At 45.2% G+C, this 26455-nt stretch overlaps 1 protein-coding gene and 1 long non-coding RNA gene across 2 annotated transcripts in view; one reads left to right on the top strand and one right to left on the bottom strand.

The window, feature by feature from the left end:
• Nucleotides 1-21742, bottom strand: part of lrrc4cb (leucine rich repeat containing 4C, genome duplicate b) — a 32843-nt gene extending 11101 nt beyond the window's left edge. The window contains exon 1 of the mRNA XM_003969621.3: nucleotides 20692-21742. The gene's annotated coding sequence lies outside the window, so the exon portion shown is untranslated. The remainder of the gene's footprint in view (nucleotides 1-20691) is intronic.
• Nucleotides 1-25693, top strand: part of LOC105417263 (uncharacterized) — a 75141-nt gene extending 49448 nt beyond the window's left edge. Inside the window, exons 2-3 of the long non-coding RNA XR_965017.2 lie at nucleotides 25354-25379; nucleotides 25482-25693. This is a non-coding gene — a long non-coding RNA (uncharacterized lncRNA). The remainder of the gene's footprint in view (nucleotides 1-25353; nucleotides 25380-25481) is intronic.
• The last annotated feature ends 762 nt before the right edge of the window (nucleotides 25694-26455 follow it).

The following is a 26455-nucleotide window of genomic DNA, read 5'->3' as shown; positions in this document are numbered from 1 at the left end:
TTCCACGTCGCAGCGAAGCCAGTGTTCCATTTTAGCCTCCATTGCAGCTTTTCTGTTAAAAACAGTAATTAACACACAGTCAAGGCCACATGTTTCAGAAAAGGCACCAGGAGTCACGTTGTAATGACAAAAAAAACGCCAATGTTCATTTTGACAGTGACAGGGTCGGTGGTGTGTTAAAAGTGCCACAGTAGCAATGTAGCTTCAGCGGCTAATCTTGGCGAGTTGCTCTTTCCCTGTGAAAAGCAGAGTGCTCGAAGGGATTAGTTCACTGGTCTGTCCCCTGTTCAGTCATTTTTCTTTTCTCTTTTTATTTTTGCCAGGAAATTTTGGCCACTGTAGTTTGCAAACTGGCTGAACAAAAGTTGAAGACAGATTCCTCCGCAGCGTTCCCATTAACATCGGGGTGACAGGATACTGACAACACGCCACAAAACGCGGTCTTTTGTTCCTTTGTTGACGACTGCTGCCTACAAATGTGTCACCCGTTCTTATCGCAAATCCTTGTCTGCCATTTACTGTGAGCGTATGGGAGGTGATTTTGCTTAAAATAAATATATGTAGGCGCTAATACGCTGCAAATATGTTTGTGTTTGCTCAGTCTCATGAAATCAGAAGGGGAGTCTTTTTTATGGCTTAGAGTTTGATTGGCGCTGGTTGTGTTCTCTCTGTAATGTGTCAAGCCAACCAAAGCTGCCCCCGCTGCTGACGCAGCCACCTCAGGGTGGCACATAATCAGTGGAGAACCGGCACAGGTGAGCAGCGCTGCTGTGTTTTCCTGTGTGTTCACCTGAGACATCAGAAGGTGAGATGTGTTTAAACTACTGTTCCACAGATGCAGAACAGATCCGTTTCCTCCTCCTCCTCCTCCCACCATCGAGACGCCCTGCGTCGCTCCACTTTCGTGCTTTCGCACCACAGACAAACCTCACCGGTGTTCACTTTGAAACGAGCGGCTTGTTTGAAGCACTTTGAGTGAACACCAAAAGAAGCAGAATTTTTTTATTTTTTTTAAAAAGGTGGACAAACCAGTCACGTTGCTTGGATGCAACAGGGATTAATTACGTGGCCAAGAATAAGTTGAGGCCCCAGTTTATTGGGATGAAGAGCTGCAGCTTGGTGTGTGCTCTTGAGATTAAAAATAAACTTACATGAGTACCACCGGAAAGCATGAAAGGAGCCTGCAACAGTGTTGAAAATGCCATTATGGTTTAACCGTGACGGTGTGCAGGAGCTAAATAAAACTGTATAGTCTTCTTTATTCTAAATATACTTAAATTCACCTCCAGGTGACATTAAATCCATCAGGAACAACGGAATTATAATGCTTGCCTCCTTCACAGTGAGTCAAAGCCAAGACAAAAGTGGATGCAAAGTAACTCTTAAAGCCCAACTGGCTTTCTTAAAGTCATAATGACATGCTGCTCCCATTGATCCCGTCAGAGAGACCATGTCTTCTCCCCCCCTTCCTCCTGGGAGGTTGGAGTCATCTTCACTCAGTGCCCCCCTCAGAGCTGTGCAGTGAGCTGCTGGGGGAATAGCTGCTGAAGGACACGACAAGCTCTGCATGTACGTTACATGCTCCTTCCTGTCTGGTTGGCAGAGTTAAATCCTCCTCAGAAAGAAATTCCCACTATGAGACACAAAGCTTCTTGAAGCAGGGGAGAGATTCCTATTTGAACTGATTAGCAAAGAGCCATTAGGTTGTCCTACTTAGAAGCCGATCTATTCAGCCTGTCCTGTAAGAACAGAGGGAACAATGGCTGCTTCTCCTCGAGGTTCCTTAAAGTATATCCTTGCCACTTACTCTAAAGCCTCTGACACTAATTAATATCTCCATTTTTAAAAAAAAGAACTTGTCCTAAGCATGTTTCCATTTTATATAACGTCACCATCTAACTTCCAGAATTATGGGTCTGCTCATCGTGGACGTCGTCCATACTGCTCAAGAGATCCACAGCCAGGAAATAAAATTCCCTTCAACCAGATTACTATAATTATCCACCTCGCAATGAAGGGTGAGCAGGGATTAAGGTCTGTTTAAAAATAACCACCATCAAATATATTTGGGCTCTAAAGGAAAGCTGTGACGCAGACATTATTATTCAATGTTCTGATCGCCCCCGTTCCTCTTTTCTTTTCTCCCTGCTAATCTGGCCTGATAATCGCGCCTCGAACGCGTGACGCACAGTGGGAGGCCGTCTCAAAGTCAGTCGAAAATCAAAGCTGGAGAACACAATGGTCCGTATGCTAGTTAGCTAAAGATGTGCGCAGGATCTCACGAACTGTAGCGATCGGATCGCCTCTTACTACTGCCAGGCTGCTTCTCTGAGGTCACGAGAGGCCTTGAAATTGTTGCAACACGAGCTCTGTCGCTAGTTTCACTTGCAAGATGATGCCCGGTACTGCAGGTTTCAATGGAGGTTAAGGCAGTGTTTTCAGGTTTTAGCATCGGCCGACCTACTAAAGTGGTACGCCCTGTGGCGGATTTGGAGGGGAGGCTGCTTCTCGCTGCTGATGCAGCTGATTATGCGTGGCTGTTGTTGACTGCGACCAGTAGGCAGTCCATCTTGTTTTTCTTTCATTACTTGTTCATGGACTCATCTCTGGCATGCTAATAAGCTGTTAAAGATTGTTGCTGTTTTATCCTTTCTTTGTTCCTTCTTTGTTTTTTATGTATTCTTTTGTATTTGACATGCAAAAAAAAGACATCTAAAGAACCTGATGTATACAGTATGATCAAATGCTAATGTTATCAATATCTGTATACATGTATGCATGTGTCTGGTCCTCAGGTATTTACTTATAACTTACATGACGTGCAACTTTTGCATGTTTTCACAGCCTCAGAGTTATTTGTGTTATTTACAAGTTGTATTCAATGTTGGTTAACTTGGGCTGAAAGTGCCGCAGAACCGCTAATTCTGTATTGTAGCTCATCTTTTTAAAAATCGTTTAGCCTGCTTGTGTCACGCGGACAGATAGTGCACGCTTCTTTGTATTCCACGTTGAGGGAATCAATGTTAAGGATGATTGACAGCTGAAACCAGCATACGATTAGATATGTGGAACACAGTGCTGAATAAAGTGCTCAAAAAAATGAGTTTTACCTAATGCACTGTAGATTAGCAAAAAAATAATTAAAAAATGTGCAGCGTGAAGCTGCTCTGTAGGGAACTGACGCTCTGCTATCACCGTATTTGACTATCACAGTCTGTCTGGAATTCATTAATAGCGTTTTCTAGACCCCACATGAGCACAATGTCCACTGTTCTCCAATTTTGTCCTGATTGTGTTCTTTAGCTGTTTAACAATGTTCATCAGCTGGTTGCTGACTATCTGCCATTTGGTGCTGGGCAGGTGGTGAACAGTGGGTATTTGGAGCAACTTTGCTGAAAAAGCAGCTTCTGGCTGTGGTTAAAAATGGCATCCAATAGAGGACTTTCAATTCAGCAGAATCCATCAAACGATGGGAGATAGCACGGTTCAATAATGCAAAAACTCAGTGTACATGTCTGGAGGTTAACCGTTTGCAGTGGCCAGCGGGATAAACAACGCCATAAATCTGCAGTCTACTGTACATTAAATATACACTTAATAATTTAGTAGCAGATGCATGTTCCTGTTTGCAGATGCATATTTCTACACCGGCAGCGTGGAATATTCAATTGTGCACACTGAGCACAGAGAGTTCATTGTCTGTGTCTCACTCTGCATGTTTGCATCTCCACAGCACCTAAATCCTCCAGCTTTTTCACTCCATTTCCTCGAAGCACCTTCCTCCTCCCCGGAGAACCGCTATCTGTCTCCCTCCATCCTGCCGCCGCTCTTTCTCCCTCATACCGATTCTCTGCTCTTGTCACTAAATAATTCCTCACAGAGGGAAATCTAATCAAATCTCAGTGAGTAAGAAAAGCAGAGGTGGGAAGCGACTGTGTGTGTCAATCGGAGATGGAGTGGGGCTGAAAAAATAAGGGGGGATAAGAAAGAAACCCTTGCAGTGTTTGAGGGGGGCTGGAGGACTGCAAGTGCATTAGCAGTCAGAGCACTTATTGGGAGGAATCCATTCATTATTCATTAGCTAATTCACCATGTATAGTAATTAAAATCAGGGCCTGCTCCAAGATGGAAAGAGCAATAATAGACTGGTTTTCCGTGTGCAATATTTAAGAGGGCTGTTTTTCAGCACTTATTCCCCAGGGGGTTTCTAAATCATGTTTATGTGTTTAAAGCAGGCAACTGGCTGTCAGGGCCCCCCCTGCTGAGGAAGAACTTGAACCTGTGATCTTTCTGGTGTGTGATGGAATCTCAAATATAACTCTGCAACTGTGGACCTTTAGACATTTAGAAAGCTAATTGCATCAAAATGGACATCAAATGCAGCACAAATCAGACCTGGAATAGAGCCAGTGGAAGGACTTAGTAGTATTCATGCAAGGAGAATTTCAAAAGCTTAATAGCGAAGAGACAATGAGTGTGCTTGGAAATGTGGATGCAGCGATGCAGTGTCCATTAAAGCTGTGCTCAAGCTTAGTACAAAAATATTAAACTAGAGAAAGATCTTGGATTACTTAGGACAGCTTATGATGGTGTTTTATCCCAGGTTCTGATGACCAGCGGCTCAATCGTGGAATAATGGCAATATACATGCTCATAAAAATGGGAATTTCATAAGTTTACAGGAGATTCAACAAAATAGAAATGAAGTAATCAGGATCTTAAGACTTGCAAGCAAGGGGCTTTTTTGACAAAGAATCTAACCTAGAGTTAGAGAGCATAAATACACATCTGCACTGCAGCTGTGAATCCTGGGAGTTCATTGATTTATCCACTCGGGGAGATTCAAGTGCGCAAAATGGCAACAGTTAAAAACAAATTAAGTTAAATATAAAAAGAGCCATGTCCATACATTAAAGAGTCAAGTCCGTCTGCAGTCTTCTGATTTAAGAAAACGTGCAGGAGGTGCGTTTCGCTAACAGATAGGGCTTAGCCCAGCCTCTCCATTACATCCCGTCTCCGTTGTGTAACCTGATGGCTGTCGGCATGAATGACTGGCGAAAGTCTCCTCATGCTCATAATTTCATTGTGCAGGGAAATGTCCGTAGCTTTGCCCCTGCTTCGAGGCTGTCGAAGGTGGCTCCAACCACACAGCGTGTTTCTTTGACTTATTCAGCCTGCCTGAATCTCCTGCATTGATGTTGCCTTCCCTTTCTCTTTTCCTTCGCCGTTTAGGCCTATATTAGTTGTTTAAATAAAAAAAGAAACAGAAAATGGGGATCAAAAAGCTGTGCTATCCCACACCTACAAATGCTTGGATACAGCCCTGCTAATGAGCTAGCAACTCATCCAGGGGTGTACCCTCCCTTCGCTCATATGCAGCTGGGATGAGCTCCAACACGCTCGCCGTGACCCCGCAAGGGACACAGTGGTCCCAAAAAAGGAAACAGAGGAGATTAAACAAAATGCAACCTTTATCCTGCATTGTTCTGAGTCAAGCCGCTAAGGAACGTCAACCATCAACACTGCCGGCGTCGGGATCTGCGCCACAGAAATGAATCATAAATATCTGCAGGAGTCCGGAAAATAAAGGTCAACCTACTCGGCCGTATCAGTTATTCTGGCTCAACACCTCAAACAGGAAGTGAATGAGAGCCTTACAGAGTGCCGACGACACCGTTTGGGTGTTTGATTTCAAACAAATTAAGAGATCAATGGGAGGCAAACTGTAACGGGGCTTGCGGATCATCCCGCGGTGCCGTCTGCTGGGGGAAATAATGTGCTTGTTTTAGCTTTATTTGCTGCTTGCTTTGGCCTTGATGTGGCAGGAGTGGTAAAGTTTGGCGAACAAAAGCCTGGGTGCATGTGCGTGTTTGTGATGAGGCCACTCGCTCCAGCCAGACTAATTATCCCTCTGTCAGGTGGCTCAAATCAATGGCTATTATCATCGCAACATCCAAGTCTGGGTCTGAATTGTGGAGCGTTGCGCCTTCGGCCTCGATCCAAAAATGCTCTTTTGCTCGTTAACACAACCCGCTCCAGTGGGCGGAGCCTAAGGCCTTTTAATTGATCTGAAAATGTGCCAGTAAAAGGGTTGGAAGTAAAGTGCTTTAATGCTTTGAACAGTAATAACTATTAACCATTAGTCCTACGAGTATTTTGCGCTGCGTAAAGAGGGACGCTTAAATCATTACAACAATTAGCACCCATGTATGTAAATATGTACACTAACCCCTTAATAAATAACAAATCCATAGTAAAAGGACCACATAGAGATAGGTAAACTGTTCATTAGCCACTTATGTCTGCCCCTTTGTCCTCTATTTACATTGACAGTAAAAACCAGGGATTCAACGAGGTCTTTTTATTATGTGGATCCAAATTAGCAAATGTGCTTCGATTCTAAAAAACCTGATCTATTCAGGAATTCTATTCTTGTCTTGGATTGAAACAGGTGGGGACGGTTTCATCAGTTCTCTGCCCCCTCAGAGACACAGCGCTGATGAAATCTAGGACAGATGTGATAATACTGCTGCTTTAAATGCTGATAACTCATTTTTTAGAAGTTAAGTAAAGCTGGCCCCGATTCGCCACTTCGCTGGGATGAAACACGAGTTAAAGCTACATGCACACTCTCACGCCATTTCTTTTGCATATGTGACAATATTTGTATGGGAAAAGACTGAAAAGGGGAAAAGGTTTGGGAAAGGTTGGAAGGTATTTGCTTTGTTTACCTACAGTTTAAGGATTTAAGGTTGTAGCCCTTTAATGGGATTCCTGACCTGCGAAATTTAGCTTTAATTATGTAATTTTAATCAATGATACTAATTAAAATGATGAGTGAAAGTGTAAATTCGTCACACTGGGCCATGTAACAGGGTTCACTGCATGTAAAATGGGAATGTAATTTAATCGAATTGCCTTCGCAGGCAGTAGTTTTGTCACATTTCATGTTCCATGTTCATGAAAGCATTTATCCCTCATATTCAGTCTAGAGATGGAGTTGTTCCTTCAATTAAAATATCCGGGCCCCTGTCACTGGTTTAAGTGGATGAAAGCAAATTGTGGCTGAGTGAGTGGAAGATAGAGGGAAAGTGACAGATGTTGACTGAAGTCGCGGTGACTCGGCTCTCTCTCTGCACCCGTGTGAAAGTGGGGGTCCGTCCCTTGAATACAGATGGCGGCCCAGAAGCACTCGTCTAAACGAGCGCTAACACGCGGCTGTCTGGAACGGCCTGCATCTACCTGTGCAAGCCAAATGCTTTTCGGTTCATGTCATAGCCAGGAGCATTTGTTCACAGCGTGCTTCAGAGGAATCTTTCATGGAATCTTGGGCCCCCACCCGGCACAGTTTTCCAGTAAATGTGTTACACGAGCTTTTCTATTCCCTCAGATGTCATTGAGACGTGAGGAGCAACGTTCAAACAACAAATACCCTGCATTTCACGCTACTTTTCTACCTGACAACACCGCGCGGCTCCCAAATCAATGCTCGTAGAACATGTGGCTTTAATGCGCAATCATGGTGATCAAATTGAAATTTGGCGGGGGTCTACCGTCTTCATGCCTCGGTGGTATAGCGGCCTGATTGGACGAGAATTAACCTTGAACGCTGCGGGGAAAGACAAAGGAGACCACATGGTTTTCCAGTAATCAAATTATCCGTCCGCCTGCACGTTGACAAGCACACACTGATCCAGCGTCTGACGGATCATCCCTTTGAGATGCAAATCTCCATTTATCTTATCTAATATCACAATTCAGGCCGCGTCTGTGGAGCCAGTCGCGTATGAATACAAAGGCTGACCTGTCATAAATCTGAATATCTGATGGCTCTTTTTTTGTCATATTTTTGACTTTTGTGTATTCACACATGAATAATCCGAACAAATGGTTTAGCCTATCCTGCACTTTTTTCTTAGTTCACTTTTTCAGATCTTTACAATTCTGAAGACTCCCAAGAGTCTTTTTTGTTAAATTGTTGGACACAGAGCCCCCACACTGGCCTCACGATTGGCCCCGACACTGGCCCCAACTGGAGCAACACTGATCCCGACACTGGCCCCAACTGAAGCAACACTGATCCCGACACTGGCCCCAACTGGAGCAACACTGATCCCGACACTGGCCCCAACTGGAGCAACACTGATCCCGACACTGGCCCCAACTGAAGCAACACTGATCCCGACACTGGCCCCAACTGAAGCAACACTGATCCCGACACTGGCCCCAACTGGAGCAACACTGATCCCGACACTGGCCCCAACTGAAGCAACACTGATCCCGACACTGGCCCCAACTGGAGCAACACTGATCCCGACACTGGCCCCAACTGAAGCAACACTGATCCCGACACTGGCCCCAACTGGAGCAACACTGACCCCGACACTGACCCCAACACTGGCCCCAACTGGAGCAACACTGACCCCGACACTGACCCCAACACTGGCCCCAACTGGAGCAACACTGACCCCAACACTGGCCCCAACTGGAGCAACACTGACCCCAACACTGGCCCCAACTGGTGCAACACTGACCCTGACACTGACCCCGACACTGGCCCCAACTGGAGCAACACTGACCCCAACACTGACCCCAACTGGTTCAACACTGACCCTGACACTGACCCCAACTGGTGCAACACTGACCCCAACACTGGCCCTTACACTGGCCCCAACTGGTGCAACACTGACCCCAACACTGGCCCCAACTGGTGAAACACTGACCCCAACACTGACCCTGACACTGACCCCAACTGGTGCAACACTGACCCCAACACTGGCCCCAACTGGTGCAACACTGACCCCAACACTGGCCCCAACACTGGCCAAACTGAACCAACACAGCCTCCACAATATCCAGTAGTGCTGCAAAGTTTTGTCAACCTTGCATCATTAGTATTCTATAAATCTCTATTAACATTGAACCCAACTGAGACTGAATCTCAAAACCAATAAATCAGGCAATTAGGCACTGACTCAACAGAATACATTTAGAGTGGGAACACTGGGTTAGCATATTGGGTTTGGGTTGATTAAGATTCGTATCTCTTACTAAAGAGGTTTTCCTTCTCTGGCTTTATCATGAAGAAAGATACTCTCCAAAATAATAAATGTGACATATTATGCAGCAGAGTCATGAACTAATAAAGCTAAACACAGTCTGTTGACTGGTTAATGTGTCTCAGCAGCACTACAATAGGTGAACCAAATACTAAATATACTGGCTCCTGAGGTCTGACTTTCATTCATTACCCAGAGAGACTTTGACTCGCTGCTCGGAGAGGTCAGGGATCAAACCTCCACAATCCAGGGATCCGCCCTATCAATGAACAACCACGGTAGCCCCCGAGCCACGGCCGCACCCTGACAAACATTAAACCTGTCGCTCTCGATGAAGTCATACGGCATCGTTTTTAACATGACATCAGCCTTCAGTGAATGTGGCGGATTGATTATAAATCAGTGGCTTGCAGTTAAGCCCATTGTGTTTCTCCTCTCTTTAAGCTGGAAACCGTGTTAGAACAAAATTAAAGGTCTTTTCAGAGTTCTTCGCTCTACTGTTGGAGCTAACTGAATGCAGGGTGCATGTGCGCCCATTACTGCTATAAACTGCTGGTCAAGGCTTGATTTCTAAAATTGTACTTGGGGACAATCCGGCTTTAATTTATCCTAATTATGTAAAATCAATGGCCAGGCAGGAACAGCAGGAGAAAAGCAGGTTCATTTCCTTTTTTAATCGTCATTCAAGGCCATTTTAAAGATGTAGCTTTGACGCCAATAAACACCCGACCAGCTACATCTTTAAAATGGCCCTGAATGATGATTAAAAAAGGAAATGAACCTGCTTTCAGTCAACGGCAAATCCAGTAGCTGATATTTAGGACATTGCTCAGTCAGGTGTATAAAGGATTCATGTGGATTTGCGCGTGAGAAGCTGCCTATCATTCACTGCACAACATTCTTGACAAAACACTTGTCACAAGCTAATGACTATTGATCAGCACGAGCGCAGCAGAATTGCAGGCCATGCTGGCACAGATCCACGGCAGGAAAACAAACTCCAGCACATCAAAACGGAGAACTGACGAGGCGGGCCCGTTTATAGGCTGCATCCAGCGGGTTTGTGGAGGTAATCCCATTGTAGTCTCACTGCTCTGTGCAGCTTGTTTTACAGTTGTAAAGGACAGTTCTGAAGATCTTCTCCTTTATTCAAATTACAATGCAACATTGGAGATTCGATGGAAAAATCAGCGCACAGACACTGAATTCCGACCTTTGATTCAGGAATTGGCTGCAGAACAGATCAGACTTGCTGCTGCAGGACGCTTCCGTCACCTGATGGTGATGTAAATCGGCACCATTTCGTTAATTGAGCGACGCGGCTTCGGATCCTCATTTGCTTGATTTGAATGCAGCTTAATTTTAGCGTCCGTCAAAGCTAAACCTTAACAGACTGTTGTTATTAAGGCTTAGCTTGACAAGGCTGTGTGTATCTTCTTTCCCTCTTTGACCTCATCAGACATTCTTGCTCATTAATGATGTAACCGCCTGTTTACATTCTGCACCCCCTTTTATCTGCACTCAGAACACGATTCATTTTCATTGCCATGTCTCCAGCCGCGTCCACGGCCGAGGTCTAAAGGTTAACAAGGTTTTCCTTCATCCTACTCAGTGTTTACACACACGCGCACGCGTGCAGAGGTGTCTCTCGGGGCCTCCACGCAGCGCTGTACTTGATTCTGGTTATGCTCAAGCAGAATACACAGGCCTGAGGGCCTGGAGGGGGGCCAGACTCGTCACCTCAATTTTGGATCATAAATGTGGCCTCTACACAAGGCCCGTGGGGCCTTTTTAAAAACAGGGCTCAGCTTGGTTGGACACACTTCTTTTGCTCTGTCCTGACTGCTGGTAAGCCAGCTGATCAGGGAAGCAGAACAAAGCTGGTCTCTTACAAGCACTCGGCTCTCAACCTCTTGTATGGTATACAGGATATATTCCTTTTTCTTGCTGAAAAAGAACTGGATTCCGCTTCACTTCTGCTTCCGAGAGACCTCGATTGCTCTCAGGACACCAAAACTCACAGAACTCTATGAAGCGTCTCATTTCCACACTGGGGTCATTGACATAAAGACAACTTAATTGAGTGAATAAAAACAAAATCTTGTCTAGATTTTAAAGTGTTGACTTAATTTTTAAAAATTTTTTTTGCATCGCTCCGCATCCTGCGCAGCGCAGAGCAGCGCCTCGTTCACGCTGGTGTTTTTGAACGTCTAATTTGTTCATGAATAATCCAGCACCGACCATTTGGCTCATGAATATGAAATAGATGGAACCACAGGCTCACCCTATAATCAACAGTCGACACACACAGGCCGTCGTCAGCGCTCTGCAGCCGCAGTTCCTCTGGTGTATTTAACCAATCGCAGCCGATCATGGCTTCAGCAGAATGTTAGTGTTGGTACAAACTGTCCCCGAATAATGTGTGAATACATCATCGCTCGTCGCCAAGGATATTTTAATAGATCACAAACGTTCTCCCTGTCCATCTGTCTCGCTCTCGTCTTGTACAGACAAATACTATTTACGCCGCAGTAGTTCCCTGAAACACAGACTTCCTCCAGCATGGAGGGAACGAAAATGGGATTGGAATGTTTTATTTACTGTTGCTGGATAAACAGGGAGCGCATTTTAGGAACGATACACAGCAGGACAGCTAATGCACCACCAATGTCCTGCCCATCTATTTAAGCTGCGTGGCTCTGCTCCAACATGGCCATATGCCCTTTAGCCAGGCAGCTCTTCCCTATATTAAATGAATCACAGTTTACATATCACCACTACCCAGCAATAGACCAGTGCACGAGGTAATGAAAAGGGATGCTGATGTTTGTCTGGCTCCAAAAAAGGAAGGCATGTTCCGAACACTTAGATAAAAGCCCATATAAAAACACAAAAACGGGCAGCCATTTTAGCTTCTAACGTGGCTGATTCCTCATGGCAAATCGGTGTTTGCACCAGAGCACGAGTCTGTGGGTCATATGGAGGAGGAGTTGAAGGTGAAGCGGTTCAAGACTTGTCTCTTGGACCTGTTGGATGTGCAGAAGTCCACATCTCTTATGTAACAAATGGGGATTAGTGTTATATCTTCTGCAGGCTAGAGCTATAAACGAGAGTGCTTAAATCTTTCAGTAGTAAGAAAACACTGTCACTGAAAACAAACTTGGTGTTTGGTTATGACAACGGTTAATTTGTCTTTGTTTTTGATCAACGACTACAAAATAAGAGCCTTCTGCCTAGTACAAAAGTTCAAAATGTCGTATTACTGGCACTGTGGTGAACCTGTATTCTGCTTAAGTGCTAAAACGAAGTGTAGTTTTTCCTTGATGTGACAGTAATTTCTCATTATCCAATCAGATCGCAGGACTTGCCAGTTAAATTCCCAGCTCTACAGGTGATGGGTGCATTAGTGGAGCGGCGCCGCTGCGCCTAATGTTATTAACTGGCCTATTTGTACGTGTTTTTTATCACCAAAGTGTGAATGGTAGTAAGACTCGGGACTCCCCCTCTGTTCGTGTATGTATTCCCTGCCTGGATAATTAGGTCCGAGCAGCAGGTGCTAGTTAGAGGAGCTCGCAAAATTTAGCTTCAGCTGCACATTGTTCAACGATGCGGCAAGAAAATGCATTTCGGTTTGAGATATAACATTCATTTCTTTTTTTACCTTTTAAGACTCTCGTTAATCTGATTACCGTCTCTGTCAATAACCATATTATTTGAATATGTCGTTTCAAACTAGCTCAGCTTTTTGGCTTGTAGAGCTCTGTATGCAATTTTGGTTGTAAAGTCAGTTTTCATCTGTTAGTGATAAAACTGTCTCATTCTTTTATGTTTCCTAATTGCTCAATTAGTCTAGGAAGAGCAGTTATTGGGCTGATTGGTTTATTTTAGCACTTGAGCAATATTGATTTGCGGTCCTAAAAAATGATGACCACCCCTCCCTTCAAATGCTCCACTTGGATTAATATTCTATTCTAAATCTAATCTATTCTCTAATGAATATTCTATTCTTCAACTCTTAATGTTGTGTTTGTCTGGGATCCACCTTTGCTACTTAGCCCAAAATTGACTTAGAAACAAGAATTTTAGAGGTTTTGGCAGATGGGCCTTGTTGAAATGGCATCCACTAATAATGAGCGGAGGGCCGCTAAAGATCAGCAGGTCCTCGTTCTAGGCCTTCACTCATGCATCAATAAACAACACAGCAGCGTTTTACCCAGCAGTCGTCAGATGCAGCTTCATGCTGTCATGCCTGTCTCGTCGCCATGTTCGCCTACTGTCATCAAAGACGCGAGCTAAATGAACTGGCAGGAGATAAAATGTAGATTAATATGTTGGGAATTAAACAGGTGTGTGTGTGTGGGGGGGGGGGGCATGGGGGTGTGGAGAAGCCAGAGAAAGGAGAGACGGAGCCTCATCATGGCAGTCATCACTTTCGCTATTATCCCTAATTCACGGAGGGAATACCTTGGTAAGGTGGAGTAAATTTGAGGCTGATAAGCTGACAATGAGATTTGCCCAGGCTTTGAGGCAAAACCCCTTCTGAGGCCCGCTGTTACTTACACTAGTCTGAACTCAGATCATCAAACGGCAGAGCGTCTCACATGGCTCAGCCATACAGGTTTCTTTTAAGCCCAAACACAAGTGCTGATGCAGCTTACAATATGAATTTTCCACGTCCCACATTTATATATATGTATGCCTGTGGTCTTTGTAAGGTTCAGACTTGAATCTTTTCTTCGCCCGAGTCTCTAATTAGTACTCAATTTGAAAGGGGGAGCTGAACTTCTCACATAGACATCCTCCAGAAAATTCCTCGTGGGCCGTAAGTCTTGGCTGGGAGAGCTGCGGAGAATGTTGTCGCACGGCGAAGCGTTCCAAGTAATTAAGCACAGGCAGTATCATTTCGAACCAACCCTAGCGGGATCCCTCCAGGGACGCTAATGTATTTTGGTCAGTCTGTTACTTAAAACTGTTTGTGCAGATACGTTTCACAACAAACAAACTAATGGCTGAAATTATCTCCATACAGTTGGGGTCTAGGTGGGGTGTGGGTGTTCTTGTAGGTCATGTTTAGGGTAGGTGAGTGTAAAATTAACATCTGCTCTTCTTGCAGCCACCAGCAGCCGTTGGGCTAGAGAATGTCCATCACTGACTGGTGTAAATCATTACAGTTGACATGAGGGGGGCGTTTCCACCAGCCTCAGCTGGAGGTTGTGGATTATGGTAATTGGTCAATTCTGCCTGATGACGAGTTAGGGATGACCTCCTAAACATTCCCGTTAATTAACTCTGGAAGCACTGGGGCATTTCCAACCTTCTCTCGCTCCCAAGTTATCAAATAATGAGGTTGGGGGGAAAAATAGGAAGGAAGAAAAGGCAACGCCAGGTCATGTACGTGTTTGCTCTGAGAAGAAGCAGCTTCTCTTGGCTCTTCCCTTCCATTTTCCTGTACGGAGCCAGGACTGCCAGGAGCGGAGGAGATCCCTGGGTAAATGACCACCTGTGCCCTCAGGCAAGGCTGCAAACACACGCTTAAGGCAAGTGGATGCAGGACAAGCTTCATGTTCCTCTGAGTATATTGAAAGACACTCAAGCTAATTACAAGAAGCCTGTGAAAGTGGCTGACTCACTGTGTGTGTCCGACATTACTGCAAAAAGCCATAATTATTATTATTATTATGTCATAAAGCCTTCCAACACTGGTCGGAATGTTGCTTCAGCTACGCTCTGTGACCAAACCCTGCATGATTTCATTAATAGACTGGCAAATATCAGCGGGTTCACAATATTCGTAAAGCCCTGCTGATGGGGGGGGGGGGGGGGGGGGGTCTGAAGCAGTTTCTCTGTGATTACTGCAGCAACAGAAACCAACCGACCAGTCGACCAGTGTTCGGCAGACTTCTGGCCTGACTTTTATCAGCAGCTGCTGGAGCCCAGGGTGTGTCCTGGCTGCTGCTCTGCTGGGTCGATGCTTTAACCCCTCTGACATGCACGTCGGTGGGTCATTTCACTCCTCATCTTTTATTTCAAACCTGCTTTTCTTGTTTGACAACTCTGAAGTTTGACAGACGGGTCAGATTGGTTTAATTGGCTAAGGTTAATCCTTTCCTCGCTCGCGGCGATCTTGAGGAGGCTGTTCGTGCTTTCCTAAGCTCTCTGTTCAATGACTAAAGCTGTGTGTGTCACACTTATGGAGCCTGTTGTGTTATTCCTCCAACTGGTTTAACATGTTAATGTGTGGCTGCTCATTAAAAACAAGATCACGTGACACCCTTTCTTTATTCCCTCTGCTGGCTCCCATTGCAGTTCAAAAAAGATTTTACTGTCTCTTGCCTTATCTGTCTAATCTGACATGTCTGGTGTTTACAGTGTGGAGGCCTTTAAAGCTGCACACATATAGTGTGTGGCTCGAGGGGGTTGCAGTATTTATTGTTTGCAGGCTCTTTATTCATGCTAACGCCGAGTGGTTCTACCTTAGAATGGAAGAAAAGAAGCCTGCAGATTACAGAGCGGCGGTTTTGTAAAGCAGGGAATTAAACATGTAAACTATTAATCAAAACGCTTGAAACACAACGTTGAGATGCTCCAGCGCGTCAATACTATTCTTACGCTCCCGGGGTATCATTTAAAAACTTAATGTGGCCGATGTTTGATACTCGTCATGGGAGGGATGGAAGCATTTATTTGCGTAAAATAAACCAAAGCCTGTGAAATATTTGAAAGGATTTTGGTTCATACAAACAAAATAAATGCAGTTGAGTATTTCATAGCAAGCAGGATCTTACATTTTATCTGCACCTGTTCATATGTTGGCATCGCTTGTGATGTCATACCTAGAAATGATGCTGAAATCAGGAAGTCTAAACCCTTGAGCCGCCCATCCTCTGGCCTCTAATCATAAATCCTAGTTTGAAATAATTGTGATTCAAAGCTGGTCTCATCATAAAATAATTACAGCCGCCATTAAAGCCCCCACTTTGAGCGTAATCATATGTTGTGCGATTTCATCCAGCTAATGGTTGACAATAATGCACCATAACTGGCACATTTGTGGTCTGAACATCTCAAATCACACATTAGCCTTGACAGGAGCCTTTGACTCTCTTATTCTATTTGTTTCATGTTAGACGCGGTGAGTACTTATCCTCACAAGGGCTCTTTTTAAACCAAACAACATAGTCTGGAATTATAATGTCATTCAGTTGGCAGTATAACACTTATACAATCCATGTGGGAAAACTACAGTTCTTTTTCAGTGTTTAGATATTTCTGTCAACGGGTGGTATAGAATATGAAACCTTAAACAATTAGAACATGAAATAAACACCTACGAGCCATATCTGTCAGGGCGACTACTGAGCATTTGTAATTTCGTTATTCCAGCTCCAGTGTAAACCATCATTAAAGGCCCTTCAACAAGTCTAGCTAATCCTCAAATGTGTTTTTGTTGATCCTTTTTTTTATCTTTTTTAATATTTCACAACTAAACAAAGTCTGAGCAGCCCTGTTTTCTCTTATGCCATAAAGGAGGGACTGAAGTGATGATTGTTTTCAGTGGTTTTATGAAACCAAAAGTGAAACAGGAGAAAAATCAAGTTGTTGGCCTTCAGAAACAATGCGGCTCGCAATCCAAAGAATAGCCCGAATTTGCAGCAATCTGCACATTTATTAGTTTCAAATGCAGTGTTATGTCTTTATTTTAGCTACTGGTGAAAGAAACAGTAAACAACAAGAGAATAAACTCCAGAGTAAAGGCCATAATTACCTTACTGGGATTATGCATTATTGGAAACAGCGGGAGGTCCTCAGTTGTGCTTCACATTACATGAGAGGCGTGAAATCCTGCAAAATAATGTCGGTTTCAACAGGCCTAAACTGTCTGTGTGCAGGTTATTGAAACCCAGCCGAAAAATCTATAAAGGGCATTATGGCATTTGCAGCAAGTGGCAGATTCCTGCTACTGGTGCCTGAGCGCAGAGCTGTCAGAGAGTCTCGCTGGAGATGATGGCTGGTCTCTGCCAGAGGCTACTGCAGACACATGGTACACAGCACAGATGGGAAAATAAGACACCAATGGCAGAAAACAGAGAATGTGTCACAATGACATGTGTGCCATAAGTTACGGTTTCTACCACTGAGTAATGAAGAGTAGCGACTCACTCACACCACGTTAATATTTGTTGATTTCAATGCAGACTTGTGAATGACACCGAGCAGGATTCACTGAATAATCCCTTTTTTTGGTGCACAAAGGCATAACTTAAGCTGCCGCTCTGAATGCTAAATCTCTCCAGCCTGGCACGCATCGGACTGTTTCACACCCGGGCGGCTCGGCTGCTTCAGATGGGCCCGTCTCTTGACTCGACACGAACACGTGTTTCACGGAGGTACCACTGGAAAGATACAGAGTGCTATCTATCAAAATAGAGCTGTCTGGCAGTGGCTGTAATCTTAAACTGCCCTGCTGGCTTATTTATATCACACAGACACATATTGGACATATACATAGAGAACTGCACTGCGTTAAGATTGAAAAAGGCGCCAGTGTGGAGGGCCTGTTTTTCACTTCATCCAGATAGAAAGTCAGCCAGGATTTATCACCACTTCACACACAAATCCTCGCGTCGCAGGGGAAGTATGAAGGAAGGCCGAGACGCCATCATATAAATTGATAGAACAACAACACTGCAGCCCCGTGGAGGAGCGCAGCCCTCTGAAACCATCACCATCAATCGCTTAAATGCAATGAAGAGAACAGCTGTATGGAAATGAATCAGCACTTATCGCTGATGACAGCTCCAAAGCCAGGGCTTTCAAAAGTGGGCCCCAGTCTGGCCCCGGGCACCATTTCCGCTAAGTTCTGGTGCAGTTTATCGAACTGCGTAGATAAACGAAGACGAGTCTGGGCTTGTATTCCTAAAGGTAATCACAAATGTGGCGTTTGCTGGCTGTGTTTTCCGACCTTCTTTCCGTGACACCCAGTGTTTCTGCGCCACCGTGGGGGGAACAAATCTGTGCCAAAGCAGCAGTTATACAGGAAATAACAAAGTACCTGAGCAATTAATGCAAATCATGAGCCAAAGACAGGCGCGTGCGTATTTATTTACATTTGAGGTCATTTGGAGTCTGTCCTCTGCTGCAGCAGTGGTGTTATTAAGTAAGCTTCAGGCTACTGTCGCTGTTTTTTAATTAAATATCTTATCAGTAGGTGAGCTTTGCAGAACTGTCCGCCGACGTCCGAAATAAAACCAATAACTTGCCATCAGTAACTGAAGCCACGAGCCTCCAGAAATCCCTAATCAATCAAACGCATGAATTTAAGCTTAGCCTGTTGCCTTGCTGCTAAACGCTAATAAAAATGAACACACAAAAAATTAGCACATGCTATTTAGCGTCAGATACCATTTTAACAAACAGCTTCTCATAAACTGTGACTCATCCCTCCTGATGGAGCTGGTGTAGCGCAGGCCTGGCTGTTCCCACGCATGTTTTCAGCTTTTCTTTGGGGTTGAGGTCAGGCTCTTTTTGACAGCCACTCGGATACTTTGACATTGTTGTCTCAAACAATTCTGCCACCGTTTTTGGAAGAATGCTTGGGGTCGCTGTCCGTGTCCAGGACTCGGCTGGCTGATTTCTTGAGATGGAGCTTCAGGATTTCCACATTTTACTCAAATTCGGAACCACACCGCTCGGTCTTGCAGCAAAACACGCCCAGAACGTGACTGCAACCCTGCTGGTTTACAGCTGGAGTCACGTTCTCGCCAATGGTGGCGGAAACATTTGGATTTTCTTATTTTACCAGGGGTTTGTGACTTAATCCTAAACTCTGTGAGGAACACCCATACATTGATCCTGGCATCCCATAAGGATGCAGCCGAGCCAGTGAAGATCGGCGCCGGTGATAAGCGCACACTATGTCACGATGGCAACAAACAAACAAACGTCTTCCTTGATTTTAAGAATCTTCTTAAAAGGTCGTGAGGACGCATGAGCCATTTTTAATGCCCGTATGAGCAGCAGGTTTTAAAATAACATCAGCGTTTGAGTGAGTAAATTTAAAGAAAATGGTTGGGTGGTGAGTCATCGTCATCATCATCATCCTACAGACAACCAGTACTCGGATGTGTGCGCCACACATGAAAAAGCTGTCAGTTCGCCCCCGGTGGAGGTTTGAGTCACAACTGCGGTGTTGAGTCGATCCCGGTGTAGCTTCCACTCATTTTGCGGTTGTTAGGGAGCCAGGTAATGGATCCGAGCGCACGTCTGTGACAATTCCCACCCAATGACCGAGAAACCGACGCCAGAAACCAGGTCTGTTCCTGAGCGCTGAAGTCAAGTGGGTCAGCCTGGCGGCAGCCGTCACCCGTGTCAACCACGCGCCGCACAACAGAGGACGACGTTTCTGACGAGGAACTGCTCCGCGCTCTGCGTTTTATGTAATACGTGGAAGCTCCGTGCTGCAGCTCAGGTGTTCGCGGTGACCTAATGCCCTATTGAGACTCTCGCTGGCGTGTGGCCTTTACTGCAGAGGCCCTCGGGTCGACAGGTTATAGCTCTGAGTTTCATTTTTAGTTGGTTTCAGTAATCATGTGTTGCCCAAGCAGGCACGTGGCTTCCACCATCCTGACTATTGAATTTACAGACTGGCCGCAGCGGAGAGTGGCGCATTTGAGGAACCAAATGGGTCAGGTCTGGAGCGGAGCGGCCTCTGCTCCCGCAAGCGGCAGTTTTGTAACGCCGATGCCCGCTCGGAATGCGGATGGCTCTTCCCACTCCAGCCAACACGCGGGTATTTTCAGCATCAGACCATTTTTAGCACCTCCCTCTGACGGACAGCTCCCAGTCACATTTCCAGCGGAGGTGCTGCCAAAGCAACGAGCTCAGAAGTTGACATTTTTAAACGCAGCCCACCTTCCCCACCGACCTGCTCGGGCTGGTGGTGTGGAGATGACCCCCCCACTCCCACCCCCGCCGCCATCTTTCCCCCAGGTGTAACTCCGTTGTAGTTTCGCTGAGGTTGTGCAGAGGGTCACCGCACGCCAGCGAGACAGACAGAGGAGGCGACGCGTGTGTTTCTGCGCGAGCGATTGTTCGAAAAATAAAAGCCAATCTGGACGCCAGGCTTTTGTTTGCACAGATTGCAACTCTGAGAGCCTTCCCTGGGGACCAGGCTGCTCACCTGGCCAATCCGCTGCTCTCTGTGCTGCAAACGTGTATGCTGAGAATACCTGAACTGAATTTGAATTACCATATGACGTAGGCCCTTTATCGGCCGTAGCGTCCTGGTGGCAACGGACAACCACAGACAGTCTGTTCCTCAGCTCACATACACAATTTGTTGCACCAGATAGCCCCCCTACACACACGTATTTCTTTAACTCCCTCCCTGCGCCCGTCCAAATATTTCACACGTTCAGACGCACGCCAAATCACGCACGCACAGCCACCATCCACTAGGACTATAAAAGCAACGCGTCAGAAAGTACATTTTAGATACATTGAAGGCAGCGAGGCGACCTCAAATGGCAGATTGGCCAGAGATGATTTATTCTGAGTGGGGACATGCAGCAGCCGCCGCCAAAATGAGCAGGAATAAATGATGGGGGGGGGGGGGGGGCGGACACATACTTACGCATTTTCTCGACTAAATGAAACCGGGGTTGAAAGCAGTGTGGGAAAAATCAGCAGGGCCCCGGTCCCCGGTCTCAACATTTGCAGCGCGACCGAGGAAACAAATCTCCATTAGAATCAGGTTCGGAGGCTGCTGCAGTCCGCGTCTCTGTCCATCACAAGTCAACATGCGAAAAATGCCGAGCGCTCAGGAGTTGCGTGGATCTGCGCTGCGGCTTCGGGGTTTTTCTTTTAAAGGGAAAAAAACAAACAAAACAAAAACCCTTCAGAGGAGCTGCTGTAAACCCCCCCTCGACCCGAAGATATTCCCCTGGACCGAGGAGGAGGAAATCCTGCAGAGTTTTTGACGAGGGGGAGAATCAAGTCTGCTCCAGGGCCTCGTTTCACTCCGAAGCGGTCCGACTCAGACGGACTTAAGAGCCAAATGAATTCAAAAGGAACAAAGTAAAAATGGGGGTAAAAAAAAAAATCTCAAGTGCCGTCAGATCGCATGTCCCACAGAACTGCAAGGTTTGATGGTTAAAACCGGCCCAGTTCAAACATTATTCAGAGGGGAAAAGGCGTCCTTAAAAAGCACCAGTGCGCCTATTGGAGAACATGAAGGATATCCGTCCCACTGCAACCATCACACGCGTCGCATCGGGACAAATGCTTTGCCACCGGCTGCTCCGGTATCACTGGGCATGCAGCAGACTGTAAGAAAAAGCGATCCGCGTTATTGATTATATAAGCGCGGCTTTTAGTCATAATTCCGCCTGTCAAGGAGAGACTGTCCGGTGGTGAAGCGGCGCCGCCGTCGTCGTCATCCGTGTGCTGCAAATAAAGCAGGTTCCTCGCCACCGGCTCCTAACGGTTCCCCCCTCTCGCTGCAGTCCAAGACTGGAATAACGAGCACGCTGAAATCGCGGTCCCCGCGCACGGATCCGGAAGGGGAGGTGGGGGGCGCGTGTACGCCAGCCACGCGTGTAAGCGTCTCGGAGCGCGCGTGCGTGTGTAGGCGTGAGCGCGTTCCTGCATCGCCCAGGGAGCACTTTAACTTTGACCACTTTGGCTGCGCGTCCGTGCGCCCGTTTAAATCACACAGCAGCCGTTAATTATCAGGGATCAATAGCATTAACGCGTAAAGCCCCGATCCGGTGTCAGCGCGCGTTTTTGTGTGTGTGTGTGTGTGTGTGTGTGTGTGTGCGCGCGCGCGCGCCGTTCCATTGTTGATGAGGTATGGTTGCCATCTACAGGCGTTAGTCTGTGCCGTAAACGCACCATTTCCACCCGCAGGTCTTATCAAGGCTCCATCTTAACTGTGCATCATCTGATCTTTAACTGTGGAAGCGTGCGCGTGCGTGCGTGCGCGCCAGCATTGTGGAGAAATAAGACCGTGGAACATATTTTCACTTATAGCGACCGTTCCTGAACAGATATTTACACTTAGTCTGTAGTAGAGAAAGGAGGGAAACTTCTGGGGCTGTGTGGTTGTTGTGTAAAGAGCTTTGGTGACACCAGGACCCGCAGACAGACAAGTGAGGCTGCATTAATACCATCTGAGGAGAACACGATGTCTCATTAGATGCCATAATGGACCACATGTGGGCTACGTGACAGAGTGCCTCCCGGTCAGAGAGGCCAAGCTACTTTATGAGACTGAGAGGACTTCCATGAATATTAATCATGACATTTCGTGTTGTTTTGTTCGCAAAAAGAGGGGGGGGGGGATCAAATGAGGACTGATTGAGAACTTATGACCTCTATAAAGTCAGTCATTACGGCATGTGGCCGTTCAGAATATGGGAAGAGATACATTTATTAGAGACAAATGTAATCACTTTGGAGAGAAAAACGATCTAATGCGTACAGGAATGATCTGATTTGTCCCCAGAATCAGTCGAATAAATCAGAGTATTTATAGATAAGCGGGGTTTAACACAAGACCTCCCAAATTTAATATCGGTAAATGTTTCTCAAAATGATGACTTAATTGCTGTACAACAGCTTATTTTTTTAAGCAGGAGACTCGTTATAAATAAGGACAAATGCTGTCACTGTTTGCTCAGCGAACGTTCCTTTGGCTTAAAAAGAGTTCACAGAGCATTGGTCCTTCTTTTTCCTCTCTTTGAAAGTCAGAACTTTCCCCCGCATGCATAAGAAAATGGGATCTGTTCAAAACACGAGCCAATTTCACACAGATTAGAGGTAATCCCATGCTAAGTGGCAGCGGGAATCTCATCAAAGAATTTTCATCATATCTGCAGATGATGTCACTTTCAGGTGCATCAAACTGGACCTTTGGGTTGATCGCGTCTATTTTTATAGGCAGCAGGAGGAAAAATAACCTACAAGAGACTTTAACGGTCTTTTCTGACAAAACTTCGTTTCTTGACTTTTAATTCCTGAATATTTCCACATATATAAAAAAGGAACTGGGATTAAAGGGGTAGGACACCTCAGCAACCCTACACCGTCAAATTGGCCAGTGTGCCCAGTGTTTTTCACATAAGAATATAAATACTCTCTGTCTTATTTAGCCCCGCGCAGCGGTATCGCTCACATTTTCAGCCCACAATTGACGTCTGGGTGGCAAGTCGACTCCGGCGTCAAGCGCAGATGACAGTTTGACAGCTTATATTACTTCCGTTTTTCATGCAAATCATCTGAGAAACGGCGTAGAGCAGAGCTCTGCCTCTGCATTCGGCGCTGTTTTGGATGTTGACTGATTTATTTAACCCTGATTTATTATTAATGATCTCAACAAGATGGCTATTTATGAAAATATTTATCTTTTGTGAACTCGGATGACAAATAAAGCCGGATGACTTTGAATATCTAATCAAACCACACAGAACAAAAGAGTCTGTGTGGATCTAAATGGCTGATTAAAAAAAAAAGAAATTGCTTTATCTCTGCAGAAGAATCTATTTGTGCATTCGAGCTGCAAGTCCAAAGTTCGTCGATCCAACAGAGGTGGTGTCTCATTTCAGCGCTGGTCTGTGAGCGCTCGGCGTCCCACTGCAGGACCTCAGGCCCTCATTCGATCACCGTGATGTCTGTTTCTGGCGCATTTGACAGGAATCTGCTCACCGAGAGTCTCATGCGGGACCCTGGCAGTGCTCCCGCGCGCGCATGGAAGCAGATGCCGGTGCTGATGCCGGATTGACGCCCTTCCCTGGCGTTCCCTGACCTTCTGCTGCCTTGGGATGGTTTTGGAAATCTTTTGACCACCTGTACGGTTGTAGTTTTCTCTTGTGTGACAATAATGGAAGTTGTAACTTCTGCTCCTTTGAAAGAATGAACGGCAGTCAGGGACTTATTTAGACAACTTGGTTTTAAAGTCTGTCAAACAAATTGGAGGCTACATTTGGGGAAAACTTAGTGTTTAACAAATTTATGGGCAGAGATGGGTTTAGTTGACTCTTTCTATCCTTAATTTAGCTCCACGGCTGCTTTTGCTGTCATAATAGATAGATATGGATTCTCTATTTCGGTCCCACCGTGGGACATCCCTTTTCCTTCATTTCCATCTTTTTCCATTAGCCTGTCGGGACCACTGGATTGGCTGCTCTGCTCTCAGGTCCCAGACTGCTTTCTGGGACAAACTTCAAGAAGCATGGCTAAAAAAAAAAGGAATTATGGAGTGATGAGAGAGAGGATCCTGTAGCGCTACAGAGTCTCCTCAATTATTCAGATGGACGCTGTCCCTCTGCACTTGTTCTCTCTGCTTGGTTTGAATATTAAAATGGACTCCCAAAGAAGCAGATGATGATCATGATCCAGAAGATGAAGCCCACGCAGAGAGCAAAGGCTGACTGTGCTTGACTCATTGCATCTCCACCACAGCAACTGCTGAACCAGAGACTATAGCTGTACAACTGACTGCAGGCAGGGGGAAGTATTCCTGTCACGTTTGGCCTAAATTCCATGAAAGACAGGCTGAGGGAATCTTTTTAGCACCAAATATGTCACCTTCAAAAGATGTAAAATGACCTTTCTCCTCACAATTAGAGTATGGAGAGACTGAACTCTGGGTTCTCTGTTCGCATACCTTTAAGTGGATTTTGGCAACTTTGTTCTGGATTTTGCCAAAGTGCTCGATTCAACATTATCAACGTGTCACTAAACTAATTCTAACACCGCCAGTTACAAGTAGAATGTATTGTTATATCATTTAAGTGGTGGTGTAGACTAAATATTTCTTGTCTATTTCCAGTGATCAAATGGTAACTGACATTGAATCGGCCCCTCACACACTCCATCTTTTAACTTCAATGTATCCTTGTTAGCTAGTGCTTATGTTACTGGTGTTGAAGAAATGGGTAAATGAATACAGGTGTGGCAGAAATAATAGTAGAAAAAGAATGTATGGAGCTGATCTCAGCATCAGCTTTCTAACTTTGGGTTTTTTAAAAGAAATACAAGATATTATCGTTATGTAATCAGACGCATCCCCAAAGCAAAAGATCAGAGAGCCTGATTATTTCATGTACAGTTTGGTTAATCTTTGATTGAGCTGGTTTATTTTTGGATGTCTTAAACAGTTAATAACTGATAACTGCCGCTAAATGGTAACAGTTAAGACAGTTAAGTAGTAAAAAAGACTGAAATCTGCTTGTCTTGAGTTTTCTTTATTCTTTTGAATGTTTAAAAGGGTTTCTTTTTTCTGTCTCTCTTCAAGGTCAGAAAAGGACGTGAGGAAAAAAGGTGTTATGTTACAATTTAAGTGCAACTTTGCGCAGCACTGATAAGCTGCATATTTATATAGACTCATCATAACAAGTAGTGTCTCTCATCCATGCTCCCCAGAAAGAATGATCGGCTTCGGGGTGATTAACGTTGCTGCTGTGCATGCTGAAGGCTGCTGCAGCCTATGCTCTGCCACCACTGCCGCTGTGCTGCATTCGTGTTCCTGTTAAACCCCTGATGTGTGTTTGTGTAATGCCTTTGCGAGTTTGCTAATTTCACCTGTCCCTGAATTAATTCCACCTCTCTGTGTCTCTTTTGAATAAAACTACAAGCATGATGATCAATATTTACCTTTAATTTGTTAATGATGGCATCTCTACATAACCTAACCCAAGGTGGGAATATAGCCTGAAGCGGGTTTGTTTTACTTTATTTGAGATGCGTTATTATTATTATTTTACTTAATTCGAATTCAGTCATCACCGTACATACTAGTGTGGGAGGATGAATGTTAATGGACCCTGTTTTCTCTCATTACAGCAGTTCCAGATAATTGAAGTGGCATTTCCAATGTATGCATATTACACTAAAGCCCCTTTGTGGATTAGGGGAAAGGAAAAAAAAAGTTGGTGAAATGGCATCGAAGGCAGCAAATGTTTCTCTGCACTCTGTCAGGAATGGAGAGGTGCCAGCCGAAGATGCTGCTCAGGGGCTGGAAAATAATTTTCTGTTTGAACATTGGGGGGAAAAAAGCTAAACCTGAGAGAGATGTTTAAAAGTTTCGGGGGAAATCTTTTTGGTAATATTTCCATTTCTGTTTTTTGGTTTTGGAGGAAGCCGACTTGGAGGCTTTCAAAACAACTGCTTCTCAGCCACAGATTTGCCTACTGAGTTTAAATCTAATAGAAAGAAAAATCTGAACTGGAATAAGAATCTGCTATCAACTCCTTCGGCGTTCGAAATGGTGAGAAACATGGTATCACACTTGTTTTTCTGTCAGCAAACACAGCGGAGTGCTGGTGGTTGCTGCACCAGTTTGAATCATTCGGAGTACTGGGATGGATTTAGGTAACAAAGACTGCAGGACCTTATGT

This window comes from Takifugu rubripes, chromosome 13, assembly GCF_901000725.2.
Source record: "Takifugu rubripes chromosome 13, fTakRub1.2, whole genome shotgun sequence".
Taxonomy (NCBI): domain Eukaryota; kingdom Metazoa; phylum Chordata; class Actinopteri; order Tetraodontiformes; family Tetraodontidae; genus Takifugu; species Takifugu rubripes.
This window is presented reverse-complemented; position numbering and strand designations above follow the sequence as displayed.